Genomic DNA, 27,378 nt, shown 5'->3' with positions numbered 1-27,378 from the left:
TATATTATGGATATATTATTTGTTAATATGTTGTACTTTAATAATATAGTTAAAAGCAAAAATACCTATAATGGCTGCAGATTTGTCATCCTTTAAACAATCTCCCTACTTTATATTTATTCTATTGGGAAACTGTCTAGGGGTTAGTTAATGAATATAAATGATCATTCAGATAAAATACTGCTGATCTCAATTTGTTTACAACAGTGAGTGATACTATAATGTGTAGAATACTGGGTATTCGTGTGAGGATAAGTGTAGTTATAATCTAAGTTAAAATCCTGAAGTTTCATTAAAACCATATTTAAAATGGTCCAAAACCTTTGCTTCACTGTGATGAGGTTAAAGGTTTACTCAATCCCTGGGAGGGTAAATGGGACAACCATAGTTGAATTATATCCCCCATACTTCATTCCAGGCTTAGACTGGCACCTTTCTCCTCTGAAACACATGGTCAAGTGCAAAAGAGGGGATTTCTGCTAGGAAGGGGAAACAGGACAGGGGCGAACAACAAACTATGTCTGCTGGAAGGAGCATGAGAAAGAGAAGTATATGTGCTATTGGTGTTGTAAAGAAATTGCCTCAACACCACTAAAGCTTTTTTCACTCACACACACACACACACACACACACACACCTGCAAACATCTTATGCATGTGGTCTACATTCACAAAAGGTAATTTTTTCGTATTCCTTAAGCAGGTGTATACATCCATTGTTCTTTGCAACACACTGAAATGTCCAAGTTTGGGATTTATTCAACAGTGGACTAGCTGTGCCAGGTCAGCCTTCCCAGTGTAAAGGAGCTCTTGTCCTTTAATGGCGCTATGACTTTGGCAACTCTAATCAGCTACATAAAGATCTCATTTTATACTCCAGTGTTAGAATTGCTAGGGTCTCGACACCAAAATATTAACTATTTGGGTTGTTTCAACTTTATCCATAATTTTCCTCAGACTGAATATAAAGATAGATTACATCTGAGGAAAATATCTCCCTTTGCTACTGCATTCATCTGTTAAAATAGTATCAATTTTATTTCATGCTTCACATACCTGACTTTGTTTTACAGGCGGAGTTTTCTCTGGAATGGTTGGACTACTCTTCGGAGTCATACAGGGTAAAATCCAGACCCGTGCTGTCCCGTGTGCTTGTGCTTCCATTAGGGACCATCACGCCGAGCCGTAATTTCGACTAACATTGTTGGCTTGATGACACGCAGGTCTACTTTTTCATCCTAACGAACCCGGAAGAAGGGAGAAGAGAAGCAATTTTTGGTTTGATGAGGTACCGAGCTGACGCTTAAGCCTGAGTTTCTAAAATGTCCTGAAGCTAAATTCAGAAGAAATGGAGTCGATTTTTGGTAGGTCCCCGCTGCCTTTTGAATGGCACTTTATCCGCCACTATTGGTTTTGATAGGGCTATTATATAACCTGTTATTATTAAGTTCTATAATCTTGGGCTGTCAGTGATTGTGAACTTTCTGGTTCAGATGCTTTTTACTATTTTGGTTCTGGGGCAGACTCAGGATAATACTATTCATAAGGTTCTGTTTTATCAATTTGGACTAATTGCTTTGAATTGCAATTAAAATTTATTTGGACATGAGAGAGGCTTGTACATTCCTAAATGTCCAGTTAAGTCCATTTATTAATGGTTAAAATGTCATAGGATGTCAAAAGCAAACAAGAAGAAGATGAATATCTCCTCTCCTGGTAACATTTTCTTCACCTTCCTGTCCTATCATATAGATTAATGTGTTGTTTTGGGAAAGGGCTGAAATTGGATAATACCCTGAAAGGCTGAGTTGAGGATAAAAGGGTTTCTTGGAACCCATATATCTTCATAAAAAATGTTGACTTTTGAGACAGGCTGAGGTGTAGCATTGTCTGTTTTGCAGATGGCTCATAGGCTGCAAGAGGACAATAAAATCTCCAAGGTTACTCCAATCCAGATTGATCTTTGCTTTCATTTAAGTTGCCCTAGAATCACAACTAAACAGGCAGTGGTGACAGAGGAATCACAATGTGATATGGAAAATAGAGTTGAAGCAAAAACCAGCTTAGCTACAAATTAAAGCAAATAATTTAAATACTGAGCAGAAAATGTCTACAATTACTCTTGTCTTGTTAGTGAAGAGCTTGGAGTTGGTGGGAAATGAGATAGATCTTAATATGTGAGGGTAGCGTGACGGAGTTCCTTACAACTGAATTATAAAGTGACAGTGAGATAGAAAAGTTGGCAACACATGGAATAATGGCAAGATATTCTGGATTAAATGGAGAATGTCAAGTGGGAATAACAACAGATGAAGGAACAAAGAAAGCGAAAGCTGGTCTGGGTGAAACTTGGAGGGGAAATTGTACTTCCATTTTGTGCTACAAAATTTCAAAGAACAAATAGAATAAATGTTCGGGGCTGAAATATACAAATCAGAAAAGGGTTGTTGGCTAAAAGTGGCTGGATGGCTACCTATCATTTTAGAAAGCATGGGAAGTAAAACTATTTCAACCAGAGTTCTATATGTTGAGGGAGAAAGGAGAATTGACCAAAATAGGGACATTTTGATGGAGGAAGGAAAATGCTAAAAATGAAACTAGTCTGTAAGAGAAATCTGGATGCATAGGACAGTTCATTGAGGATCTAATAGTGTTAGCATAGCATTGTTTGTATGTATGAGTTGGTCGAGATGCCTTTAGCTACAAGTAATATAAAAACCAATTTCAACTGACTTTTAAAATTAGAAACTTTCTTGCCTCACAAAATTGGTAGTCCAGTGTTAGGTCTTCCTAACTGTCTTAGTAACATAACTCAGTTCCATCTCTTAGACGTTCTTAAATCTTTAAGAGAGAGGCAAGATGAAGTAAATGAATCTAGCTTTGTATTCATGCATAGCACAGCCCACAGGAAAAAAACTATTATCTCCTGAGATCAAGGCAAGGTATCTAAGAAGCCTCCAGAAAACAAAAACAAAAACAAGCTTCCTTTCAGGTCTCACTGGACCCCATTGCACCACATAAGCACCCAAAATGGGTACAGGATGGGATTAATACAAAATCAGTCAGATCTACCTAGAGCTGAATTCCCTGGACTCACATGTGAGAGAAAATAAATAAACAAGTTTGTAGTAATTTGGAGCAGTTAGATTCTATTGTGATAATAGACAGCTCTAAAATCTCAGGAATTTAAAGCAACAGGTGTTTCTCACTTGCTATCTTCATATCATTTTGGTGTCCTCACTGAGAGTCAGGCTTTTAGCTTCCAGACTCTGGAAGAGTCTGTAGTGAACTACATTGGCTTACGTTATTTTAAATCAAATTTAAAACATTTCCATCAAACCCTCTTGACCTTTTGCAGTCTATGTTTCCCTCTACTCCCTGTCCTGGGCAACAAACTGACTTGTTTTTATTACTATAGATTAATTTGATTTTTCTTAAATTTTATATAAATGAAATAGAAATTTTTCTGTTTACCTTTGAGTAATTTTCTGCTTTTGCTTATTTTGAATAAAGCTGTTATGAACATTTATGTACAATTCTTTGTATGGATATGTGCTTTCTTTTCTCTAACATAAATATTACATAAATATTATAGCTTTGTTTTAAACATTCATATGTATCTAAAGGAAATTAGGAGTAAATATACTTTTATGCTTACTCAGATATTTATAATTTATGACACTTTTCATTTCTTCTTGATGATCTAAGTTTCCCTCAAGTATTAAACTTTAGCATAAAGAATATCCTAAAGCTCTTTCTTTCTTCTTCCTTCCTTCCTTCCTTCCTTCCTCCCTTCCTTCCTTCCTTCCTTCCTTCCTTCCTTCCTTCCTTTCTGTGAAGAATTTTGTTGGTGATAAGTCTTAATTTTATTTTCCTGGGAGATATATTTATTTGTCTTTGACTCATTAAGGAGATTTTTGATGGGCATGGATTTCTGGGGTTTCACATTTAAGATTTTATTCCACTGCTTTCTAGTTTCCCTAGTTTATGATGAAAATCCATAATAATTCACATCTTTGATTTCCTGAATATGAAGTGCTGATTTTCTTTGACTGCTTTCAAGATTTTTTTCTTTATCTTTGTTTTTTCAGTAGTTTGACTGTAAAAGCTGAGGTTTTGGTTTTCTTTGTTTGTACATGGTTTGGACTTCTTCAATAGATAAATTTATGTTTTTCACCAAGTTAGGGGAATTTTCCACCATTATTTGTTCAACTGTGTTTTTCATTCTCACTTTTTTCTCTTCTCTCTTTCTGTGACTCAAATTACATCCATGTCAGACTTTGTAAATTCTGTCCCTAGGTCCCTGAAGTTCTGTTTATTTTTATTTTTTCTATTTTTTAATTGGATATTTCCTAGTGATTTATATTCACATTGGAGTATTTTCCCCCTCTGACGTCTCTATTTTATTCTTAAACTCATCTATTTATTTTTTCATTTTTAATTTTTACTTTTAGATCCTATATTTTTAATTACAGAATTTGGTCTATTTGTATATTTTCTATTTCTCACTGAAAATCTCTTTCTATTCATTAGAAGTACATTTTCCTTTGCCGTATTGGAAATAGTGGTCATGGTTATAATAGCCGTTTTAAAGATTTTGTATGATGATTTCAACCCTTGGATCATGTCCAGGTTGGTCTCTATTGGTTTTATTTTTTTCTTAAAAATAGGTTACATTTTTTCTTCATGTTTAAAGTAATTTGTAAAATTGTTTCATTAAAATTGTAACTGGTATGCTGTGGAGACACTGGATTCTGTTATATTGCTTCGAAAATGTGATGTTTTTATCAGAAGATAATTTTCCTGTATTCAATCAGAAAAGTCCATTTTGCTTTTGAAAATTTAGGAGAGCTCAAATTTTAATTTCTTATTTTAGATTTACATATAAGTCAATTTGAGCTTTGCTCAAATTTTAATTTCTTATTTTAGATTTACATATAAGTCAATTTGAGCTTTGCTGATCATTCACAGATCAAAGATTAGACAAAGACTTGGATGAAATTTATTCTTAGAGCCTAGAATCACCCTTATTTGCTTCTCTTTGATGGATTTCCCTTTTCTTCTCATTGGTAATGGTTGCTCTAGGCTCTGTCCTCTGGATTTTCAGGCCAGAAACATTTTGGGTTTTCTCTCAGGATTTTGGCTTCCTTTTGTTTTATCATGACTGATATACCCTCAGTGTAAAGGCCATTAAAATGGGGACTTACCGAGCTGTAGTCTTTTCTTCTAAGTTATGACTTTTTAAAAATTTGTCTGCTTTGGGGCACCTGGGTGGCTCAGTCAGTTAAGCATCTGCCTTTGGCTCAGGTCATGATCTCAGGGTCCCAGAATCGAGACGGGCATCGGGCTCTTTGTTCAGCAGTGAGTCTGTTTCTCCCTCAACCTCTGCCCCTCCGCCTGCTTGCTCTCTCTCTCTCTCAAATAAATAAATAAAATCTTTAAAAAAAACTTGTCTGCTTTATTCCATTCTCTAGAGCTTTTAGTTAATTGTTTTTTCATTTAGTATTTAGTCCAGACTTTATAGTTGTTGTCATCTATTTATTATCTATCTATCTATCTATCTATCTATCTATCTATCTATCTATCTAATCTTTTAGGAGCTTACTCCACCAGACCAGAGTAAGAAATCTGCTCTGGCTTTTGAAGTTTCTGCTTGAAAGTAGCACAAGTGAATTCTCTTCTATTTCTTTGATTAAATGAAGCCATATGGTCATGCATATCTCCAAGAGGGCAGGGATTGTAATTCTACAATATGTCCATAGATTAGAGACTCTGAATATTTGTAAATAGTCTTGAAGACTACAGACTACCACATCTCAGAATTATGGAAAGCAGAAGAGGAATGCACACTAAACTATTGCTCAAGAGATCCACTTTATGATATGTCCTACAACATGGTAGATGAACTGATTTCAAGATAAATTGGCAAAAGATTAAATAGGTGGTCAAGGATATTTTAATCTTCATGTGTGAAATTTCAATTTTGTACAAATAGAACATATTCATGTACTGTTTGTAGAATAAGATCATAAATTTTTAAAGAGGTGAATTTGACTACTTGGAGGAAAGATCAAAAGGCAAATGACTGGCAGCAGAGATGTATATATATATTATACTATGTCTTTCTTAGATCTGATGATTAGCAATGTGTTCTTATTCTTTAGGCTGCTAGTGCAGGAAATAGTTGATAAAAAAGGGAAAGAATAATATCTAAGTGATTATGGTAATTGTTATAAAATAAATTTTTATTGCTGCAGACATTCTAAAGGCCTTTATTTAGAAGATACTCTTCAGAGAATTTAACTAAGATATACTGCAGATGTTAGAAATTATTAGTATAATTAAGTATAAAGGCCAAAGTTTAATTGCCTAGTAGTTATTACGTAACTCTTTGGGTCTCCAAAAATAATATAAATATTATTCAGCGATTTATAAAATATATAATCTAATACTTAAACCTTAATGAATATTTATAACCTAATAAGTATTTATACATTAATAAGATATCATATGCAAAATCCGTAATTAGAAATATAAATGTCATTATCAGGTAAGACACATTTAGTTCATTAATCTTGTATACATTTCACTAATATAACTCTTTATCGAGTAGAAAAAAGTCAGCAAATTTACAAAATACCAGGTTTGTCCATATTAAATAAAAGACAACTAGTTCTTTTTCATCAGAAGATATTGATCTTTTGTAATTTCTAATGTTTTTCATTAAAATGTTAATGACCTTTATTTCACCTAAAATGAAAATTATGTCTGTTCGAATACATAAATTCAGTCTGCATAGTTTCCCAACTTCAACATGTGTACCTATTTCACTAATTCTGAATGATAAATTCATTGCATAAACTAAATCTCAGGCAGAAATTTTTCTGAACTGAGGTTTTCAAAATTTGCCAATCATGTGGGTGTGACATAGAATCTCATTGTTTATTTTTTGCTTTTCCTTGATGTCCAGTGAGATTGTCTATATTTTCATATATTTTTTGGTAAAAGGAGCTATATGAATTATCTGGTCTCATCTTCTGTCCATTTTTCTATTGAATTGGTTGTTGCTTAATGATTTGTAGGAATTCTTTGTAATGATTTGTAGGAATTCTTTAGATAGTAATAATTTGTCAGCTATCTCTTTTGTTATTAGTTTCATCCACTGTGGCATATCATTTTACTTTATGCTCTTTGATAAACTCTATCATTTTTTTTTAAAGATTTTATTTATTTGACAGAGAGAGCACAAGCAGAGGGAGAGAGAGGGAGAAGCAGGCTCCCTGCTGAGCAAGGAGCCCGATGTGGTACTCAATCCCAGAACCCTGGGATCATGATCCCAGGGTCTGGTACCTGCAAGGGCAGAGCTGTGGGCAGAGTTCCAGACAGAGGCATTCCTCAGGGCTGCGTTGGAGGTATAAGCCATGATACTTGGTGCCAGCGGAGGTGATGTCCTCATAGGCCATGTCCATGCCATCCTTTAGGGCATTGTTTCTCTTTGCCTTTAAGCTTGGTTCTCACCTCATAGCCTTTAAAAATTTCTCTATCTTCTTTTTTTTTTCTTCCTTTTTTTGGAAGCAATCTCAAACTAACAAAAAAGTCTTTAAAAATGTCAGAATTTATTTTTCCTGCACAATTTGAAGAAATGAGCATTTTCTAAATAAGTACAACTATCAAGCTATAAAACTAACATTGAGATATCACTAGTGTCTGCTCTTATGCCCCATTTAAGTTTCACCCATTGTCCCGATCTTTTGCAGAAAAAGAACCCATCCAGAATTGCATGCTGCATTTATTTGACGTTTCTCTTCTATTGCCTTCCATCTGGAACAGTTTCTCAGTCTTTTCTTGACTTCTATGACTTTGATACTTTTCAATTAACTAGTTATTTTGTAGAAATGTCCCTCAATATTGCTTTGTCTGTTTCCTTATGATTAGTTTCGGGTTATACATATTTCTCAGGATATCATGTTAGTGATATCCTGAGAAATATACATATATGTGTTTTTGTCATTCCACCTTATTTGGTGGCATATAATTTCAATGTGTTCTATTACTGTGAGGTTAACTTTGCTTACTTGAGTAAGGTGATCAAATGTCTGCTAGGTATTATGAAGTTATTCTTTCACCTTTTGAAATGAGTAAGTACCTAATGGAGAAGTCCTTTGGAACTGTGTGAATATCCTTTTTTTTTCATCCTTTGAATTTTTAAAATTTATTTATTAAATTTAATATGGACATATGGATTCCTATTTTATTTGATGAGTTTTAAGCCTTTACTTTTATTCACTTTGACACTCAGGCTATCTCTGATTTGGCCAATGGGAGCCTTCTCATTAATGATGGAATATAATTCCCTTATTATTTAAACATTTCCTTCTTTTCGGGCGTAAGAAGGTAGTTCAACCCTATCAGTCACTTTCCCTGCTCCAACCTTGGAGTTAGCCCTTTCTTCAATGAACCCTCATTCCCTTTTGTGAAAATGGTATTTAGACACCAATATTTGGGAACTAGATGTCCTCATTGCTATTGTCATGTGGATAAGAGGTGGTGAGAAATATGGTTCTCATTATTCTCCATATATTAATTTTAAAAGTCAATTTCTATATATTTAACCCATCTTTTGTCACTGCCACCACAGCCTAATTCCTGACCACAGTGCAGAACATACACCTTCTCGCTATGCTTGGATTCCAACACTCCATCCTGAGCTGTCGTCTTGTATAGATGCCCTCTACACCTTACTCTGTCTCTAAAACCATAAACTGGAACACCTGCTCCCACATGAACTCCCTTCTCTTTCTACTCAGGCTCTAAACCTACATTAGGTTAATTTTGATATACTCCACCACTCCTGCACGACCATTATTCTCATCTCACTGACACTTGGATAGCTCACACAGGTCACCCCCTTGCAGTGCAGCCCTCCTTATGCTGTTCACGCCAGAGCCCCACCCCTCCTCCACACAGGTGCTCTCTTCACTTTGCTCAGATTACAGAGCCCACTCTGCCTCTCTCCTGAGCCAAGGTCCACCTCACCCCAATTTGACAATCTGCTTTAGGCCCTTCCTCAGCTCTAAGGAATGACTTTTGGAATAATTTGTTCAGAAGGAAAAAGAGGGGATAGAGAGAAAAGAGGTAAAGGAAAAGAGACTTAATATATGGCTAGCAAATTACTTTTTTGCTAAATCAACCAGAGCCAATTTTTTTTTTCTTTACAGCTAAGAAACCTGACTAAAACACACTGTAAGAAAGAACTTCTTTTCAGGGAAGGACTTTTGTGGAAAATGTATACAACCGCTGAAGATATAAGCCAACTATCTCTACTATATTTTATGTTCTAAAATTTGCCTGTTGCCTATTTTGTCAGAAATGAACAGGCAATGAAAAACAAGTATTTGAAGAAATGCAGTAACATGATAGGACAGGGCTAAATGGAAAAATAATTCCGGAGGAAACAAAGTGCAAGAAAAAGAAGAGAACATCCAAAAAAATTAATCTAATATGTAATCGTGGTGACACTTGAGAGGATACTGTATACATAAAACCAGAACAAGCTGCTCTGAGAGAGAAAACAAGCCACCTCCTGGGACTCTATCCAGAGTAGGTAACAGGTCTTTGTTTCTCACCCAGTAGAGGGAGATACGACAATGATCGAGTCCTCCTCTCGGAGCATACATATACTCTCTTTTTATATATAATACGAACACTTTTTTTTTTACACCTATAACCTTGTTTACATAAAGATGATTTGGCCTAGTGATAAAGAATATGAACTTTGGAGCCTGGAGTCTGACTGCCTGGGTTTGAATCTGTGCTCCGTCTGGTAGTTGTCCGACCTAGCAAGTAACTTAAACCTCTCACTGTGACTTGGAATCCTTGTGTGGAATGGGGATGATCACAAAATTGAAAGGCAGCTTAAATGGCAACATGAGTAAAGCACTCCAATGAGTACCTAGCACATGATGAGTTCTCTCTTCGTAGCATAACAATATTAATTTATATATGTATTTTATGTAGACATCCACTACTATATTTTGCTCTGCACATTTATACACACAATAATATTTCTTAAAAGGTTAACTAAAAACCAATACAAATTAAAGTTCCAATATTTTATTCCTACATGCTGGAGACCATCTTGCACAAGCCCTGGGATGAGTGTCATTTGAGATTCCTACTAAGGGATTCTGGGAATTGAATACGAACAGGTTAAAAATGTAGACAGGAAATCTCCACCACAAGTATAAGCCACCAGTATCAAGGAGGACCTGGACCTGGATTCGTTTCTTTTATGTTAATATATTTCTTACATGAGAGGGACAAATTCTCAGGCGTGGCTCGTTTGGGGCATATAAGTGGACATAAGACGAGGGCCTGACAGGAATAAGGAGTAAAGAGGTGGAAAGGAGGAAACTTTCTGGTAAGAGAAACTCAATTGGCAGATCTGACCTCCCATTTGGCAGAGAATTTGAAGTGATGGCTCATGACTTATCTCATTGAACACTCATGGGAATCCTATGAGACTGGTTTTATTTTTTCCCGGGTATGTGGGTGAGGAAGTTTAAATATTTTTGCAAGATGGTATGGCTCATAGAGATCTGTGCTAAAGTTATGGCTTGAACTCAACTTTCCTAACTCCTAGTCTACTGATACTGTATCTTCATCACATCCAACACTAACTTCCCTATGTTGTTTGATTGCATTAGAGTAATAATTTCTCTCTCTCTCTAACAACACACACACACACACACACACACACACACCCCATAATAATTTTACTTTGAGGCAAACACCCTGAGCTGTTAATGGAAAATAATATCAGAGATTTAAATTACATTTGTTTAATGTATCATCTTTCTCACAAACCTGTGAATTCTTTTGGTTTCAAATGATAGTCACTTGCTTAAGGGAAAGGCTGATCAGGTAGGAGGAGATATGTTCTTCTATATTTTATATTGCTATTCTTTTATATTCTAAGATTACTATGGTGATTATTAATTTTTCAGTCAAGTAAAATTGTTATTCATGTTTCTCTTTTGTATGTCAAAGTGCATTGGTAATTTATAAACATCAAACCACTATAATCTGTTTTTCTACCTACGCAGTGTCAATAAAATTTCATTTCTGGCCTTGCAAATGGAAAGCACAGCTTCACTAATTGGTTGGATGAAACAGCAGCTCCACTACCTCAGGTATTTGGTCAATCTCTTTTCATTCCACGGAAGGTCAGGAATATGTACACACATGCAAATGCATTTGTCACAGTGAGAAAATAGCTAGGTTAAAGTGATGCAGTTGTTAGAAATGGTGAATATTGACAGTCTAATAAAAAGTTACTAGTAAATATTTTATATCACCTTCGAACAATAGCCATATTAACTGGATTTAGAACAGTGATTAAAATCTTTACGATCTACCTTATCATCTTTAATATAATTGCTCATGGAAGAAATGAGGATTTTAGGGAAAAAAAGCTATGTACATCTCTAGTGTCTATATGGACATGTGCCAAATTCAGTTTTTGTTTTCATCTCTTTTAACTTGATTTACTTAGCTGACTTTAAGTTGACATACAATCTTAATGTTTACCTGAAACTAATCAATGATAACCTCACTGAATATTTGTAGCTAGGAAACAACCATGGTGGAAGGGATTATTGATTCTCAATATTCATGTTGCTTTAAACATTTTATTTATTAATGTGGAAATTTCTAAAGTGATTGTGCAGTGCTATATGTTTGCTTTCTTTGGAGATTTAGTGCTGCATATTTCAACACATTAGTTCACATACTAGAAATTGCAACTCTTTTATAACAGATGGTTCAGCATCTTGACTCCTGTAATGACCAAGCTTCACGTTGCAGAGACTGTGAACCTTGTTGCTTCTTCACCCAGTCTTTCTAATGCGCCTGCCCAAGTATACAGTGCTATACATAGTGCAAGGGACAGAGAGAAACTTCCTTCCTGAGCCCTGCAGGCAATCAGTTTATACCCTGAAGCATGAAATTTGATTACTCTTATTATCTGAACCTCCATACCTGATATAGTTGTTAGTGCTCACAAAATCAACCAGGCCTTTTTGTAAACATTCAGCTCTAGGACTGGACTCAGTAGCCTCTAGTTACAGCAAATTTCATAGACTATCTTTATCTTTTGCAAGATGACATTACATATTTTAAGATTTTATGAACTGGCATTTAGAGATGGCCACTGTTACTTTTTAAAAAATTAAGCATAGAACTAAAAAAACATTTCTAGATAAAATTTTAGATGAAATTTCAAAAAGCCCCTGGAACTTAATGCGAGGCAAAGATATTTTTGCCTGATTTACAGGCAGATTCATTTCTTCTTTTTTTCTGCCTACCTGCCAAAGCTGATCTACCAAAGACCTCCGTATTTCCAAATCATCAAACTACATTCACACATGAGCTCTCTCCTCCACTCCAAATAAACGCATTGCCAATGACCTGCATGTTGCTAAATCAAATGATCCGTGTCATGTTCTCATCCTATCTGACCTCTCAGCAGCACTCAGCGCAGCTATTCACACCATCCAGTTTGGAACACTGTCCCCCCTCTCTTGATTTCCTCTGTGTGGCATCGTCCTGATTTTCCTACCTTCTTTCTGACTATTCATTCCTCATTTCCTTTTCTTGCCTTATACATAATTTAAACATTGTAACAGTTCCTGAAGTAGTACCAGTTCTGTGTATATTTTGCTAGTAAATTCTCCCCAGAAGTAATCCCATCTCTGTTGATGACTCTTGAATTTATAAATCCACCCCAAATCTTTTACCTGGTTCCAAAACTGTCTGTCTACTTGATATCTTCACATCCAGGTGTATTTTAGGTTTTAAAATGTAATAGATCCAAAACTAAATTCTTGATTTCTACCCCCAGACCTCTATTCCAACACTTATTCTATGCCCCACATTTCCCTATCTTGAGGGTTTACTCTCTGCCTGATACAGTACTAAAAATATCAAAGTCCTAGGAAATAAAAATGAATAAGATGAGCATCGTCCTTCCTCTCAGAAACTCATATTCTAAAAGGGGGATAGACAAAAGAAAACACAGGAAAATAAAATAGCTATAATTCATAATAATTTCTGGGAAAGAAAAATTAGATCACTGAGATAATTGGTAACTTCTATTGAATACTATATAGAAATGGGGAAGTCTTCTTCACTCCTAATTGTTTTTTCTATTATGTAACTCCTGGACTCTTCTTACCCTCCCTCACTCCTCTTAGGAGCAATTGTTGAGTTCAGTCAGAGCATGCATAGAACAACTCCTCTTCCCTCCTTCCTCTAGGAAGTGTACTTGACTGTGCAGACTAAGTGTTCATGCCGTAAGTGTTTAGAATCTAGGTCCTGCCCCTTGGGGAAAACCTGTAGTTATTTAACCACTTCCTCAGGGAGAGGTTCTACCTGTCTATAGAAAGCCTGTTCTCTCAATAGCTCACTTCCTTCCCATTAATTTTAAAGTTATCCCTCCTGCTCTTCTATATGATAAACTGATCCTTTGAGGGTTTGGGAAGGCTTTCAGATTTTTGACTATGACCTCAAAGACCTCACCATCTAGAATAGGGGTTGGCAAACTATAGTCTATGGCTTAAATTTGGCCATACCCTGTTTTTGTTTCCTAAATATTGTACAAAAAACATAGATGAATAAGCAACAGAGACTGTACGTGACTTGCAAAGCTTACAATATTTACAATCTGATCCTTTACAAAAAAAGTTTGCTGATTCCTTAAAATCTGTTTTTAAAAAAAGGGGTGGGCACCTGGAGGCTCAGTTGGTTAAGTGTCTGACTTTGGCTCAGGTCATGATCTCAGGGTCCTGGGATCAAGCCCTGCATTGGGCTCTGCACTCAGCAGAGAGCCTGCTTATCCCTCTCCCTCTCCCTTTGCCCTTCTCCCAGCTCATGCTCTCTCTCTCAAATAAATAAATAAAATCTTTAAAAAAAAGTCTGCGCACAGCAAAGGAAACAATCAACAAAACCAAAAAACAAGCAACAGATTGGGAGAAGATATTTGCAAATGACATATCAGATAAAGGGCTAGTATCCAAAATCTATAAAGAACTTATGAAACTCAAAATGAGAGACGATGGACTCTGAGAAACAAACTGAGGGTTTTAGAGGGGAGGGGGTGGGGGGAGGTGTTAGCCCGGTGATGGGTATTAAGGAGGGCATGTATTGCATGGAGCACTGGGTGTTATACACAAACAATGAATCATGGAACACTACATCAAAAACTAATGATGTAATGTATGGTGACTAACATAACATAATAAAATAAAATAAAAATAATAAAAAAGAACTTATCAAACTCAACACCCAAAGAATAAATAATCCAGTCAAGAAATGGGCAGAAGACATGAACAGACATCTCTGCAAAGAAGACATCCAAATGGCCAAGAGACATATGAAAAAGTGCTCAACATCACTCGGCGTCAGGGAAATCCAAATCCAAATCTCAATGAGATACCACCTCACGCCAGTCAGAATGGCTACAGTTAACAAGTCAGGAAACGACAGGTGTTGGAGAGGTTGTGGAGAAAGGGGAACCCTCTTACACTGTTGGTGGGAATGTAAGCTGGTGCAGCCACTCTGGAAAACAGTATGGAGGTTCCTCAAAAAATTGAAAATAGAGCTACCCTATGACCCAGCAATTGCACTACTGGGTATTTACCCCAAAGATACAAATGCAATGATCCGAAGGGGCACCTGCACCCCAATGTTTATAGCAGCAATGTCCACAATAGCTGAACTATGGAAAGAGCCCAGATGTCCATTGACAGATGAATGGATAAAGAAGATGTGGTGTGTGTATGTGTGTGTGTATATATATATATATATATATATATATATATATAAAATGGAATATTATGCTGCCATCAAAAAAAAAATGAGATCTTGCCATTTGCAATGACGTGGATGGAACTAGAGGGTATTATGCTAAGTGAAATAAGTCAATCAAAAAAAGACAATTATCATATCATCCCACTGATATGCAGAGTTTAAGAAACAAAGCAGAGGATCATAGGGGAAGAGAGGGAAAAATAAAACAAGATGAAACCAAAGAGGGAGACAAACCATAAGAGACTCTTAATCTTAGGAAACAAACCGAGCGTTGCTGGAGGGGACGGGGGCAATGTGGTGGCTGGGTGATGGACATTGGGGAAGGTACATGTTGTGGTGAGCACTGTCTGTTGTGTAAGACTGATGAATCACAGACCTGTACCCCTGAAACAAATAATACATTATATGTTAATAAAAAAAAAAACACCCAGTAAGTTGAAAATAAAAGTATGGGAAAAGATATACCACACACACACACACACACACACACGCACACACACACATACAAGTTTGCTGACTCCTAATCTAGAACATGGAGCCAAGAATCTTGAGAAGTAAACTGGTAATAAAAATTTAGAACAATAAAATACATATGGATAAATTCAGACTTCTGCTAAAGCCAAGGTGGGTGACTTTGAACATTGGTGGTATTTTATTAAATATAAACCATGCTGATTCTTGACATTGACAGTTTTTAGAGACTTCAATTGGCTAATGTAGCTAGTTTTTACAGGTATGTAGTTAGCTTTTACTTCTTGAAATGAGATCGGATGAGCCTTAGAGTACATTGCATGTGTTATGTTTGAAGGTCACAGCAGTTTATGTTTTTTTGTTCGTTTTTCATTTTTGTTTTTATTTGCACAGAGAGATATTTATAAAAAAAGAGAGACATGGTCCTCATCAAAGATTCAGGGCTCAAAAAATGTTTGGTCCTCAGTGAAGGAATAGGGCTCACTAAAGGCCTTGAGTAAGAAAGTGCTTTACCCAAATGCCACAAAAGAAGAGAGTTTATCTTTAGTGAAAGTATGCACCTCTGAAAAGCTGCAGGCCAAAGGTAATTTCATGGAGGGCCCTGGTGGAAGTGGGGCAGCCTCTGGCTTTGGCAAATGGACTCAGCACAAGCCGATGGTACTAGGGGTGGCCCTTTATTAGACACGACTGCTGAGAATATGGGAGGGGCTACTGAAGCTTGCATATTTTAGTTGTAGATGGACCGCAGAAACTGCTGAGAGTGCTCTAGAGGCCTTAGGAAGCAAGCACATCAGAAACAGAGATTCAGTTCTAAGGAAAAGAGATTTTAAACTTCAAGGACATCTACATCCTACCAGAGTGTGAGGGTCTACCTTTAAATTGTTAGTTCCAGGCCTAGGTGGATGCTATAGATAAGTTGCTTTATATTTTGTTGTTCTGTGTCCTTCTGACCTGCCTTCATGGCTAAGAGACAGATCTTGAAGAGGTTGATTTTGAATTTATGTGGCTTTTCCAAATTTCAAAAAGCATGTATTCTCACTTTGGCTTTGGATTTGTTAATTATGTATGAGAGAGAAGCCTTCTAGCAATTCTACTGTGAGTGGCAGTAGGATTGGTAAAGTAACATTGAATTTAAGATTTTTGCTCATAGGAGAAAATTGTGGAGGTTATGTCATAAGACACAAGTCCTATTCAGTTCAGTAATGGGGAATCCTAAAATAGTCTGAAGAGGAAATGGAAATTAAGATGCCTGGAATTAACCGAATGAGAAAGTAAGATCTGATGACTATGGCTGCCATCATTGCAAATTTCTAAACTTTGGAAGAATGAACAAATTATGTCTTAATTGCATCCTCCCCCACCACACACACTTTAGAAGAAAGAGTTTGAAAAGATTTGTATATCCCAACTTTGGTAGAGACATAGTGTCAAAATTAACCTTTTGTGGCAATCTCTCCACAATTTGAGTGCAAAATCCTAGGTCATGGATTCTAGACAACTACATCCAAGTGAAGCAGAAACCAAGATATTCTTGTGTGTATGTGTGTGTGTGTGTGTGTCCCTTCCCCCTCTCTTTCTTACTCAGATAGTACTGAGTTTCTGATAATTTTTGGCAATACTATGCCCTGAGATCCCCAGGAATATCATAACCGTCCTAAGACTTAGGAACTGGCTTGTTTTCTCTATTTGGTGGCTATGGAATTGCATTAACTTCATTACTAGTCTTAAGGGAATCTTGGCTCTAAACTAATTTGACTTCTGAGGTCTTCCCCAATCTCAAGGAAGCCCAGCTCCCCACAGGCATCAATTCCTCTCTGTTAGAGATTGAGCAGAACAAGAAATTAAGAAGCATGACTTTTGTATTCTATTCGTTTAAACTTTAGACACAAAAACAAGAGAATTTGATTTGGAACATTTACTCCAGATATGTTTTCTGTTTCTTTTTTCTCTGCTGGGTGACAGGCTATTCTGCCCACCTAAGATCTCTTTAATTACTCCCCCTTGGGATAAGTGGCTTGATATGTGAATTCAGTGAACACTCCCATTTTTGAAGGAACTTCTGGCTTGTTCAGTGACTATCTCCATATCTAGGTTAGTTTTCTATTTGTCACTCTTATTTCCCACCTTCAGCTCTTTTTTCCTTTCCTTTTTTTTCTCCCTATGATTTCTCTTACTTTCTGTGAGCCTAGAATGCATTAAAATATGTTTTATCCATATTTTATACTGCACGAATACATCATGGTATTTTATCAACTATACTACTGCAAACAAAAGTCTCTTCAATGTATTCCTGACAATTCCAGTAAAGAAACATTTTTTAAACATAATTCTGAGTCTTTAACTCTTCTTTTTAAAAATTCTATAATGATATTTCAGTACTCTTAAAAAAAATCCGTACTCCTTAATGGACCATGTAAAAGCTGTTCTCTATCTGTTTCTTGAAACTCAACCTTTACACTTTCCCTGTAACTATCAAGTTCTGGCCACAATGGCTTCATTTTAATTGTTCAAGCACTTTCTGGTTCCTTCTGGTCATTCAGGTCTGGGCTTACAAGGCACTCTTTCAATGCCTTCCCTGAACACCATAATCTGTATAGGTCCTCTCACTGTGTGTTTGCTTCAGAGCACTTGAAAAATTTGCAATTATATGTTACATTTACATTTACTTTCTTAATATTAATCTTGTCCACTCAATTACAAGTTCCTTGAGGGAAGTACCAGGTTTATTTTTATTTTTAATAATCACTACTCAGTATATGACTTGGCAAATAGAATTCAATAAATTCAGTAAATTTTGTTGAATGAATGAATGAACATGTACAAAATAAAAATTTCTGACTTATTGCAAATAATATTCTCTAAGATTCAAACTAAAACAAAACAAAATCTGAAAGCCAAGTGTATCTTGGTTCAAAATTTTTCTAAAGAGGAGTGAGTAGTTTTAAAATTGTTTAATAATGATAATTACCAACAGCATTTATTAGGTTTCTGTTTTACTTCGTTGCACTTCTGAGTAATATACAAAATAAATTGGTACAGTTTCTGATCCCAAGGGGATCAGTAAATGATGACTGATGACACTGTGGAATATAATAAAAGTTTTAATAAAGAGTTATTTCTGTTCCACTCTTATTCAAGCATGTGTTGTAATGCTGCAATGATTCTTCTTTCATCTTCTTCTCTAGTTCCTCTTTTTTACATAAGACATTCCAGCACTCTTGTCTGAGTATAAATTTCCCTAGGACATGAAAATACATGTAGACTCAACCTAGTTTTTACAATTCAGAATGATCCCTAAAAAGGAGGGATAAGAACAGGAATGGAGAAGAAACATTTAGAAATAGTAGAATTACATGTAGTATATCTAATTATGCTGAGCATTCATCAGAACCGGTGAAAAATGCTCTTTACTAAGAATTCTAACATTTGTGAGAAACCACTTAAATCAGAGCATGAGTTAGTGCATATTTTCAATGGAAATCTGTTTCCAGTCAGAATCAGAGACTTTTTTCTGACAATTTGCGATTACCTTATATTCATCCAACTGCCATTTTCAAGGGCTATCGTGCAGCCTAATCCCCAATGCATTTACATCAATTTCAAATCTTTCACAATTTTCCATGATTTAATTAAACAAAACAGGCTGGTTATATCAGGAAGTTACTTTTCTCTAAGTCTTCAACATATCAGTAGTATCAGTGAGTATTTAGATTTCTTTGGACACCTTTTTAGGGAACTTCTTGGATAGTAAATGAGCTGCCAGGTTTTTCTGTCATCTAGTTCCTCAGAATTGCACTATTAATTTATCAAAGAACTTCTGGCTGTCCAAATAATATCTTTCCAAAAAATATATTAGCTTCACTATTTATTAAATTACAATCTCTTGACTCACTTCCTTTTAGATGTTTTACCTTAGTGGTCCTCAAATATTTGTTGCTCACATACCACTTAAAGGAATTGTAAAAAAAAAAAATATATATATATATATAGTATATACATATAAATAAATGTAGGAGGAATATATATATATTCCTCTTACATTTTTTAAGTTAACAACTAAAATTCTTTATAACTCTAAGCAATTTCAAAATATATGTTTCTGGCACAATTTACATATTTAAATTTTTAAGTAAAATGGTTAAATTATTCATTTAAATATCTCCGATGGAATCTAAATATCAGTGATTTTTTTTCTTTTTTTTAAAGTTTTTATTTAAATTTCAGTTAGTTAACATACAGTGTAATATTAGTTTCAGGTGTAGAATTTAGTGATTCAACGCTTCCGTACATCACCCAGTGCTCATCACAAAAAATGCTCTCCTTAATCCCCATCACTTATTTAAGCCATCCCCCTGTTCCCCTCCGTTCTGGTAACCATCAGTTTGTTCTCTATAGTTAAGAGTCTGTTCCTTGTTTTTCCTCTCTTTCCCCCACCCCATGTTTGTTTTGTTTCTTAAATTCCACATATGAGTAAATATCATAGTGATTTGATATCACATCATTTATGTAAAAATACATGAGTAAGCTCTTCTTATATAATCAAACATTTCCATCTTTTCCTTTTTTTACCCCCATTTTCCTTCCATTTCACTTAAAATTTGTCCTAATGTATAGACTGTTAATGCTTACACAAGATTTATTTATTACCATTAAACTTCTTAGCAACAAAAAGGAAAAATAAAAAATCCTATGTAAATAGCTTATACAAATGCAAATACATGCACATAAAATTTTATTTCAGTGACTATAGGATTTAAATATTAACAATTCTTCTGGATTGATTGATCATTGTAATTATTTTAAAAGAATCACTCAAAATAGCATAAACTATTAAAATCTTGGTGCATATAATTTAAAACATATGAAACATTATTAGAAATGTATTTCTTAATGAAACATAACACTTATTTTTAAAATAAATGTTATTTATAACTAGAATAAGAGGATAGAATCAATTCTTACGTTATTTTCACATTTCTACAAGTAAGCACTGAGAAATTTTGGTCACATAAAAATAGAAATGCAAAAAGTTTTTCAGGAATAATCTCAATTCCATACCAATGTCACCTAATGACCTAGCATCAAAAAAAGTGTTTTATGATTATTTAACAACTTGATTAGGTCTTCGTTTTTTTTTTTGTCAAAAAAGAAAGAACTGGAAAAAATAATCAGAATGCTTTTTTACTCTTATACTTTTCTTACTCTTATCAAATGATTTAATTATACCTGTTACTTTTTCACTTAGAGGCATATATTCAGAAAACAGAAATATTATTAATTTAAATATGCCTTTGCCTATGTAATATTTTGAATAAAATGCTATTATATTACCATATTTATTGAACAAACTCTTGTGAAAACCTTGGAACTTCAGATTTGGCTTCTTCAATTTTTGGAAATTGTCTGTCATGAAACCTAATTGGCAAAGCCGGTTCTCATTGTCAAATCAATCAGCCAAATCAGTCTTATTTCCTGTCAGAAAAAGCCTGACTCTATTTTTCAACTCAATAAATATGTTAATACATTTTATTATGACAAGCATTTTACTTCTGAATTCAAAAATAGTTAAAGAATGGATCCGTTACATAAATTTGCTTCCTAAATGAAATAAAGCATGCCACCTTCAATATTTCTTACTGGTAATAATTTCTTTGCTAGCACATAACTCAACATCAAAAGCACTGCAGTTTTTGACAACACTAAAGGGAAGGGGAGGTGAGGTCACTCCATGAAATTTTTTTTATTATCTCCACTACTATTCTTTAATATAGCTGAATTCAGAACACTCTAACACAGTGCTTTGCAGATGACAGGAAAGACAAAGAGCACTAGTGAAGTTTATGATGTGTTCATTAAAAGAGCTTAAGGGTTGGCACCAATATTTTAATTGTCCTTTCATTTGGTACTTCAAAGGACTTACACTCCGGAATAAAGCATCATATGATAGATGTAAAATGAAGAAGGGCAATAGGGGAGGGCTGGTAGCAATGGGATGATAGTAAAAAGTGAACAATTGACTCTCTAAGAAAAAAATATGTTTAGATACATATACAAATTATTACAAATTTTACTGGTATAAACAATGTACAGCATACAATTTGCAGGTAATAAAGAAATGTACAGTAGTCCTCACTCTACATTCCATATAGGAAATTGATTCTCACAGGATGCTTTTGTTGATTTTTGGCAAACTCCTGTATCCATTGCCAATCCTTGATTGCACTTGATGAATGAACATAGTTCTGACATGAATGTTGATTGATAATTTGTTTACAATAACAAGAAAGATGAAAGTGAAACAACAGGAACATGTCCGAATTTGACTTGTCAATGATGTGAGTGATTTCTTAGCTGAATCCGGATCATAGTTTTCAATTCCTGGAAGAATATTTCCTCAATTTTTTGTACTATGCACAATATAATGGACACTTTTAAATTTTATCTGAATTCTTAACATTTTCTCTGTCACTTTCTAAAGTGTAGCTAATCAATAAACAATAAACCAAACTCCTTTGCAGTGTTTGTTGATTTACTTAGTGATTTCAAGCTACCAAGGGGATGTATCTAGTACCTAGAATATATATCTATATATACCTGAAAAGGTAGAATACCTATCTATCTATCATCTATCTATCTATCTATCTCTCTATCTATCTCTCTATCATCTATCTATTATCTATCATCTATCTATCTATCTATCTATCTATCTATCTATCTATCTATCTATCATCTTTCTATCATCTATCTGTGTCAAAAGTCAACAGTAAAGTCCAAACAGTCAAATTAGACAATGGGAAAAGGCATAAAAAAATATTTTATGGAAGAGGACTATGCAGATTGCAAACAAGCATGTAAAAAGATATTCCACATTATTAGCCATCAGGGGAATACAAATTAAGACCACAATGACCACACACCTATCAAAATGACTAAAAAAAATGACAACATCAAATGCTGATGAGCATGCAGAAAAATTTTATCACTTATACATTGTTGGTGGGAATATAAAATAGTATAGTCTGGAAAACAATTTGGCAGTTTCTTACAAAGCTAACCATGCAGTTACTATATGACTCATCAGTTTTATTCCTGGGAATTTATCCCAGATAAATGAAAACTTATGTTCATACAAAAATCTGTACACAGATGTGTTTAGCAGCTTTATTCATAATAACTAGAAACTGGAATCAGCCCAGATGTCCAACAGTAAATAGTTAAATTGTAGTACATATATACCATTCTCATAAAGGAAAAAAGTCAATTCTAAAAGGTCAGATGCTGTATGATTCAATTTATTTAACATTTTGAAATGACAAAATTTTATAAATGGAGGAGAGATTAGTAGCTTGCCAGGGTTAGCGACCAGAGATGGAGTGGGGCGAGGGAAGGGGGTGGATGGGGTTATAAAAGGTCAACAGGATGGATTCTTGTAGTGATGGAACTGTTGATACCTTGACTACAGTCACAGGTACACAAACCTATGCATTTGATAAAATTATATAAACACACACAAATGACTATAAGCAAAATGGGAAATTTGAATAAGATTGGTGGCTTGTATCAATGTCAATATCCTGGTTATGATATTATTTTGTAGATTTACAAATATTACTATTGGTGGAAACTGAGTAAAGTGTACATAAGATCTATTATTTCTGCATGTAAATATGCAATATGTTCAATGAAAATTTTTTTTGGAAGATTTATTTATTTACTAGAGAGAGAGCGGAAGAGCAAGAGAGAGAGCACATGTGCAGGCGGGAGGAGGGGAAAAGGGAGAGGAAGAGAGAGAGAAGCAGACTCCCCGCTGAGCAGGGAGCCTGATGCGGGGCTCCATCTTGCACCACTGAGATCATGGCCTGAGCCAAAATCAAAAGTCGGATGCTTAACTGACTGAGCCATCTAGGTGCCCCTTCAATGAAAGTTTTAATTAAAAAATCATTATGATTTAGTAGCATTTAACCCAGGATTGTGTGCATAATTAAAGATTAGAAAAACTGTAAATGTAATTCATTATAATAAAAGCTTAATGGGGAAGGATTCTGAGACCTTTTAAATATACAAAATCTTTTATATATTTCAAATGCTAAGTTCTTATTAAATAAATAGTAAAACCTAAGAACAAAACTACCTCTTGGCAAGTTAAGGACAGAAAAAACTTCTTAACCTGATGATCAAATTCACAGCCAGTATCTTGCCTAATGATGAAATACTAGAAACATACTGAAGCAGAAGACAACACTCAAACCTACTGCTTCTCCTCAATATTATTCTAGAGAGCCAATCCAATGCTAAGAAAATAAACATTAATAGGATTTAAAAATAATGAAAAGACACAAAGCTATTCTTATTTGCCACTGATGTGACTACTTGAGGAAAAATAATATTCAACACCATCAACTGAAGTATATTAGACCTAATGAAAGGTAGAGTGAAGATAAACAGAAAAATCCATAACTTTTCTCTTTAGTGGAATTAACCAATCAGGAAATATAAAAAGAAAAAAGTATACTACATCTATAATAACAATAAAAACTATAAAGACTTGAGAAATAAACTTAACAAGAAGTGTGCAAGACTTCTAAGAATCAAAGCTATTGAAAGACATAAAAAGGACCTGAATTAATGAGAAGATATTCTATGCTCTCGGTTGTCATGAAGCTCTGAATTGAGGAGAGATCACTAATTGGATGGGAAGACCAAATATTTTTAAAAAATCAATTTCCCCCAAATTAAGCTACTCATTCAGTGGATATTCTCTTAAAAACCTCAAAAAGACCTTATCTGGAACTTGATTTTACAATTCCTTCAGAAGAAAACTTTAGCCGAGAAGATTTTGAAAAGAATACTAATGACAAACTAATTTGCAAATTTTCAAATATTCTGTCAGTATTGTCCTACACTTTATATTCAATGGATAGATAATTTCCATATTTTTGAAACGCTTTGGAACACAGAGATGTATGGAAATCTCAATTCACTCATGAGAGTTGCATAACTCTGATACTAACGCTGAATATAGGGCAAAAATAAGTTATAAAGACACAGTAAATAAATGATAGTAATACTAACTCGTGAAGAGTCACATTGATTACTGAAGCAGAATTGACTTGAGAAGTGAATGTGTATGGGGTTTTTATGTGGGTGTATGTGGGTTTTAATGATTAATAATTAAGGCCATTTAAATTAGAAAGAGCGCTGTTGCAAAATGCACTTGATGTAAGTTGTATCCCCTACTTCATACCATACATTAAAAAATTCCTATGCAGTTATAGATAGTTATGTGTATAAAATTTTAAAAGTAAAAAATATATAGAATAATATTTTTACAAATTTGGGGAGAGGAAGAAATTTCTAATCAAATATCAAGGAAAATACTGAAAAAGTTGTCTACATAAAAGCTTTAAATTTGTCTAAATAAACAATGTCAAAATATGAAAGGCAAGTGCTTCTGGAAGAATTACCATTTGCCATGTATATTCCAGACAAAGGAATTTTTTTGTGTTGTGGTTAAAAGTTTTCTGATACGTTATTTGTTAAATGAAAAAAGCATTTGTTAAAATCACATAGTGACAGTGTTGACTACATAAAAATTATACATTCTCTCTATAAAATATCCTAAACGACAAAATAGTTATATATATGCGCACGTATATGTATTAGAAATGGTGATAAAGGTGATAAAGGTGATAAATTCACTTTTTCTGTATATAGTTCTGTATTTTTTTTCATTATTGTAAGAAAGTGTTCATGTCTTACTTTAGAAATTTAAAGAAAAGCTAAAAATCCAATGGGATGAAATCATTACTATCAAGATCAAGGCACTTCCAGCCTCTCCGCTAAGGTACTGATGCTTCCACCTGCGGATGGCACGCTGAACGGCATCTGGAATTACGTTGGTTAAGGCAGCTTGTTTCACTAATTCCCATTCACCTATAGTACATCCAATATCCACTTGTCTTGGATGAGCCCTGGGAGTCCTTGTGCTTGCTGAGTTCCTACTTGCTGGTAATCCCTTTTTCAAATAATTTTTCTAGCACCTTTTACTTTGGTCGCTTCTCTCTTTGCTGGGTCCGTTCCCTCTGAGCACGGACCCCTGCCCTTAGAGCTAGCGTGCTCCAGCATCATTTCTGTCTGCCCTCAGAGTGAGACATAGGTGAGATCTGCTTTATTCCCAGTTGCTTTCATCACCGTGGGTGAATTAAATACCAATCTCAGGCGCCATCTGTTACAGGAACTCCCCTGCTTTGCTGCATTTGTTTGATGGAATCTGAGCCACCACCCAAAGGAAACTCGGGGGTGCTAGAACCTTTTAGCCAAGCCACTGCCTGGCTCTTGGGTCGGCTGCCAAACTCAAAGCCTCTGTAGTTTCTTTCACCCTGTTTCTATGTGGTCCCAAGCTTCCTCCTCTTCTCTACCAGTGAAGTCCTGGCTATTCTTCGTTTGCCCCTCAATTTTCTCTTCATCCACTTCTCTTTTTCCTCTGTGTCCTGAGAAGCTGACCTCTATAGACTGTGTCACCACTGTGATCATCAGAGTGCTGCAGGAAAGAAAGCTCAGGGTATTTATTCCCTTCTGGTTTCTCCCCACAAAGCCAGAATTCCTTTCAAAAGATTCTCTCCTATAGCTACAAGACTCACAGGCTTCTGGCAACTGCTCCCTCCCCTTATCCCTTAAATAGTAACTATTGCTTGCACAGGATTTTTAACTATTCCTGTAAGTTTTCTTTAATGTTGCCCATGCCTTTATTAATAGATTCCTTACTAAAAGTTTCTTCAGCCACTGTTTTGAGCGAGCCGCCTGTGTCCTGCCAGGGCTCTGATGTAAGCCGTGTTAATGCAGCAGTAAGGCGCAAGCCCAAGAGCTTTCCAGTTATGGCACTTAAAGTAACAGGACCACGGTCCTTTGAGTTTGGTTTTTTTAAAATTTATTTTTAAAAATATTTTATTTATTTATCTGACAGAGAGAGAGAGAGCAAGAGAGGGGACACAAGCAGGGGGAGCGGGAGAGGGAGAAGCAGGCTTCCCGCAGAGCAGGGAGCCCTATGCGGGGTTCGATCCCAGGACCCTGGGATCATGACCTGAGCCGAAGGCAGACGCTTAATGACCAGCCACTTGAGTTTGATTTTTAAAATCACTTTCCTGTTAAGGACAAACCATATTCATAAAGTAGGCAATGGAACAATTCTCTAATCACCGCAATTGCAGAAATACTGAAGATACCTGATCTTTCTTTAGTCCCTGGTTGAAGAAAACATGGTATTTTAGGATTAATATCCATGCTGATAAAATAGGTTTTAAATCTAAAGACTTGTACCTATAAGCCAGTGTTAACAACTGTGAATTTAGGAAACTCTCTTAAGTTCATGCTTCATCTATTCAGCATATTTTCTTTTTCTTTTTAGTTATTTTATTTTCTACTAAGTGCTAGGCCACATTATTTTTGTGTCTTCTTTCATTAGATCACAATTTCTTTTTGGGCATGTTAATCACAGCATTTTGTCTATTATATTTTTCAATTGACTATTTCTTTAATAATTTGATTAAAAGGCAAAGTCATATATAAGGTAATTGAAGCTGTGGTGAGCTTTTATTATGTGCTGGACATGATTTAGGGACAGGGTTTTCATGTAGCAAAAATTTATGGTGCACTACAGCCAGAGTAGTTTTTATAGTAGAAATCAAAAACACAAATGTACAACATGTATTTTTTTTTTCTTTAAGATTTTATTTATTTATTTGAGAGAGAATGAGAGGGAGAGAGCACATGAGAGGGGGGAGGGTCAGAGGGAGAAGCAGACTCCCTGCCGAGCAGGGAGCCCGATGCGGGACTCGATGCGGGACTCGATCCAGGGACTCCAGGATCATGACCTGAGCCGAAGGCAGTCGCTCAACCAACTGAGCCACCCAGGCACCCTGGATAGGAACTCTTAAAAAATACATGTTGTAGGGGCGCCTGGGTGGCTCAGTTGGTTGAGCGACTGCCTTCGGCTCAGGTCATGATCCTGGAGTCCCTGGATCGAGTCCCGCATCGAGTCCCG

This window comes from Leptonychotes weddellii, chromosome 2 (genome assembly GCF_054177405.1).
Source record: "Leptonychotes weddellii isolate Sample4059 chromosome 2, ASM5417740v2, whole genome shotgun sequence".
In the NCBI taxonomy this organism is placed as follows: domain Eukaryota; kingdom Metazoa; phylum Chordata; class Mammalia; order Carnivora; family Phocidae; genus Leptonychotes; species Leptonychotes weddellii.
The sequence above is the reverse complement of the archived record's forward strand: the minus strand, read 5'-3'. Positions refer to the sequence as shown.